At 39.7% G+C, this 4,605-nt stretch overlaps 1 protein-coding gene across 2 annotated transcripts in view; it reads left to right on the top strand.

Moving 5' to 3' along the window:
- Window positions 1–4,605, top strand: part of LOC104834793 (fibronectin type-III domain-containing protein 3a-like) — a 49,392-nt gene that overhangs the window by 975 nt on the left and 43,812 nt on the right. For both annotated transcript variants that reach the window (XM_010572391.1, XM_010572390.1), the window contains exon 2: window positions 4,168–4,268. The gene's annotated coding sequence lies outside the window, so the exon portion shown is untranslated. The remainder of the gene's footprint in view (window positions 1–4,167; window positions 4,269–4,605) is intronic.

Genomic DNA, 4,605 nt, shown 5'->3' with positions numbered 1-4,605 from the left:
TTTCTCCCTCCTCGGCAGCCGGAGCTGCTGCCTGCAAATGCCACGTAGCCTTGTAGTTGTTCCCCTTGGCTGATCAGCAGCTCGAGTACCAGACACCTCCCCCAGCTCCTCCTGGGGTCGGGGCAGGGGGAGGTCAGTCCTGTCATCTAGTGTTTGGGTGGTGACCATCTTTTTACCCTCCCCCCTTCTGCTTTGTCCCCCTCTGCCTTGGGGCAGCGGCAAAGGTGGGGACCCTACTGTGACTGCTTTTCAGCGCAATCCTATTTACTGCCTTTTACAAAAGGCTGTTGACTTCAGCAACGTGCGGTTGCTTTCCTGCGGAGGGCTGGGGGAGAGTCTCCAGGGATTCGTGGCCCCCCAGCCTCAGCCAGCCCCTCTGCTGCTTCTTATTTGAGGCGCTTCATGCGCAGCACATCGCAGTAATCTCGGAAAACAGGGTAATAATAATGCATTGCTGGCAGGTGTATTTGCTTCCTTTAGCAGCTTGCTCTCAGCTGGCTTCTGAGTTTTGTTCCTGTTTAAAACTTGCTACTCAGACTTCTTGTTGGAATGGTGGAAATTTTCTGTAAAGCTAATTTATTTTTATAACTGATGTTTCAATTTCTGTCCATTCTTCAAGTATTTTACGGCTTTTCTATCCTGCGGTAACTAGGTTTTCAACATTGGCAGTCCTTCCTTGCTTTACCTGATGCCTAATTGTGAATATTGACACACAGTACTGCTGCAGATAAGTTCTTCAGTAGCCCGGTACGCTTATGCCTATGGTCTGTGATTCCTAATGTTCTTCTAATGTATTTATCTTTATGACACTTGATTCAATAGGGAAATACTATCTCAGCCACAGATGGAAAGACTGAGGCACCGAAATATTTATGGCCCAAGGTCACACAGGAAGTATGTGGTGAGGCAGGGAATTGAATCTAGGTTTCCTGAGACTCAGATTAGCATTTTAACCAGGGAAGCATCCTCTCTGTATTTTAAGCCAATAAATTGACCTTGGAGTTAATATCCAGTGTAGAAGAAAGTACTTTGTGTTTTGCTCAGTATCTTTGTGAGTAAGAAGCAAAACCCGAGTTGCTTCCCACACTTGCATTCCTTTCCTTGTTTTATGTAATTTGTCTGTGAAAAAGGATAAGGTGGTAAAATGATGTTGACTTTCTCAAGGCTCTGTGTGTGTAATCATGCATGTTGAAAAACAGCCAGCTATTACGCTGTCCTCTCTTTTAGGTCTTTTTACCTTACTGTGTTCCAAATCTCTGAAAGTTTTGGAATGCTGCTGTTGTCTGGGAATAATTTGTTCTTAGCTAGGATCAAATAAATCTAATATTCTGTAAAGCTGAGTTGAAAGTCATCTCCTTTGTGTTCGTTGGTATCCTGGTTCTTAGTTTGTGATTCTTAATACAGCAGTCTGTGAATAAACAGGACTTGTATTGACTGTCTTAAATGTCTCCTGGAGCAAGCTATTACAAGTTGTTCACTCAGTTGTAGGCTCAGTATTGTTGCAGCAAGTTTTTGAAAAACTTGGCCTTAACTGCAATTAAGCAGCACTTTGACAATGAAATGGAATAATTTCAACTTCTTGGGGTTTGTGTCTGCACAGATACATATTGCAGGCTGTTTTCATTCCTGTTATATTCGGGTAGCTTACTTCTGTGCGTAAAACTTGGTAGTTAATGTTATTACAGTGTTTTACTTGCCAATGGTTTTGAGGAATTGGATGTTAGAATAGTTTAAAACAATAACTCCTAATGTATTCACCTTTAGAGAGAATAAAGATAACTTTGTCTACACAAATGTGTTTCCTGCCACAACCCTTGATCACAAACTGCATCTTTCTTTGATGGTGCACTGAAACCAAATTTGCAACAAAGCAACATAAATGTTCTGTAACGGTTTTAACAGTCTTTTGTTTGGGTTTTTTGGGAGGCTAGCATTTGCATCATGTTGACTGTGTGGGTTGTCACACCCATGCCAACAATCTTTCATCTTTTACGTTTATTTTTAGGAAAGTTTTGGTGAGTCCTTAAAAAACAAGATTTTATATGTACTGTGCAAACAGTAAAAATTCCAGCATTCTGCTCACAAGAGAGAGTGCCTGGGCTTGGCAAACCCCCACTGGGAATGCAGTATGTTTGAGCGGTACTATGTATGTATTTGTAGACCCATTTGTACACCAATTATTGAAAAAGGTTTTGGAATCCCCTTAGGTGAATTTCAAGCAAATTAAAATACGTGTTTTAAGCTTGGAAGACTGAAGCTGGCACTTTTATTTGATGACCTGCTATTTCCCCCAGCTTGGAAGACTTCTTGTGAAACTTGTAACTTTTAAGGAAATAGACAACTGGGAAGGCATTCTTACAATATTCTGCATCAAAGTCATAAGCCAGTATGAAATATTGTAAAAATGCCTCCCTAGTTAAGTATCTTCTTAATTTCCTGTCATTATTTCATTTAATCAGAGAAGAATTTTAAATGTATCTCTGAAAGCAGATGAGAAAACCTCAATATTAGTAATACTGCAACAGTCAAGAGACTTCAGGAAAAAAAATTATGTTTCTCACTTCTAATTTTGCTATATCTCAAAACAATCAGGTCTGAACTATCGGTGTTTAAAATTGTGGTTGCTCATTGCTCTGGTTTCAAGGCCGGTGGATATCAAAGAAGTAACCTTTTCCTTTTTTTTCACCTGTTTTTAGCAAGTTGTCATGAAGCTTACCAAGGTCAAGATGGTTAGTTTTCAGCTGTTATCTTTGCTGCAAGCCAGACCTTAACTGAAAAGTTTTGGATTCCTGAGTGAGGAGCACACACTGAACTCTTTATTGCATTCTTGAAGAGCTTATTGTAAAAGCAGCGATAATTTATTCTTTCAGTGGTGCTAACACAATCCTTTCTGTGTATTGACCAGCAAAGACAGACCACTGGCTCAGAGCCCCTAGTCCGTTTCAATCTTAATGTAAATCTGCTATTGTTCCAAATATCTTGATTGATGTGGAAAATGCCTCCGTTTGCTCAAGGTTCACTTTTCCAGCATTGGGGCCTGATGCTTTATATTTTTGTGCCCATGTCTTATTAAAAGTAGTTCAGGAGGAACATTTATTAGGCTGTGACTTCAGAAACATCTGCGACTTCAAGACAGTATCACCTTTCTGGGGAAAATAACAATGGATCTGCTGTGTTTGCTGGAGGAAGCTGTGAGCTTCTGCTGGCTGGCTCAGTGCAAAGCTAGCCAGCTGAGTCTGTAAACTACCTCAGTGAGCTACGGGGGCAGTGATTTCTTGGAGTGTTCCAGTAAAACTGCAGAACATACATGCCTGTGCCTTTTCTTTAGAAAACCTATATTGGGAATTGACTAATATTTGTAAAGGCTTCCTGAGTTTGGAGAGCCAGAACAATGAGATTTACAATCCTCAGTGTGCGAACGGTTTAGGAACTGGAGTTTGGTACTGGATTCAGTAGCTTGGGAAAGATAGTGGGTTTTACATCATTAAATTTAACATCTTGAACAGCTCCAGTGACTACTGAAGCTGTTCGTTACCTTCTCATGCTGGAGCACCTTTAGTGGAACAGTTTCTAGAATAAGGTTGTGCTGCCCCATAACAGTAAATTGTGATTGCGTTTTCCAGATTGTACAATTTATGTCTTTTTTTATGTCCCCTACCAGAGGATAAATATGTTCATGATAATTTAAATTTTGATACATTCACATACTTTCTGGAAATGGATTGTTTTTTTCATCACTTTTGTCATACAGAGCAATAGAGCATTGAGTAGATAGCTAAGTAAATACACTTAATTACCACAGAATGCGCTTCATACGGGAACCATCTTCATAGCATTCAAGTTACCTTTCGCTAATTAGATCATAGATAAGCAATGGAGTGTCTTTGGCTAGTACGGCATTAAATGTATGTGCAGTGTTTACACAGTTGTCAGGTTTTGCATTCTGTACATACTGAATAAATGCAAGAACACTGCGTAAGGTCGTCTGGTTCTTTCCCAGTCGGGTCTTCCTTGAGTTTTATTTGCTGATTCTAGTAGAGTTAATCACTGGCTGTTCTCTGATGTCTCTTGCTGTCTTACTGAATGTAGGTTGTTTTCTGCACCTTTTTATAAGACTTTATGCTTGCCAAGTCACTTAAAAGAAAATTACACTTTTCTTGTCTGCAGGAAGAAGACTGAGGGACAGTACAGCACATTGCTCATACAGCAGGCGCTGACCGTGTAACATTTATCAACAGGAACAAATTCAAGTCAGGAGAGTGTCAACGGTAATTAGACATAATTTACTATTCTCCCAGATTTTATAAAGCATTTTTTCCTTTTAAGTCTCTAAGTAACACTTTAAGGTGAAATAATATAAAAGCATTTGACAGACTTCTAAACTTAGGAGTCCTTTGTTTTTTTTTCATTGGAAGAATTTTTTGGATAACTTATTATCAAATGGAAAAAATGAATTAAGGAAGGAAGAACTGATAGAGTTCTTGAGGTAAGAAGAGGTTCAGTATTTCCACATAAACATTATTGATTTTATAAGGTAGCAACCTTATCTTTATTTTCACATTACTCTCTCTCTCTCTCCCTCTCCCTCCCCCCCCTCCCCCCCCC

The sequence above is a fragment of the Haliaeetus leucocephalus genome, unplaced genomic scaffold (assembly GCF_000737465.1).
Source record: "Haliaeetus leucocephalus isolate CR32 unplaced genomic scaffold, Haliaeetus_leucocephalus-4.0 Scaffold340, whole genome shotgun sequence".
In the NCBI taxonomy this organism is placed as follows: domain Eukaryota; kingdom Metazoa; phylum Chordata; class Aves; order Accipitriformes; family Accipitridae; genus Haliaeetus; species Haliaeetus leucocephalus.
The sequence above is the reverse complement of the archived record's forward strand: the minus strand, read 5'-3'. Positions and strand labels throughout refer to the sequence as shown.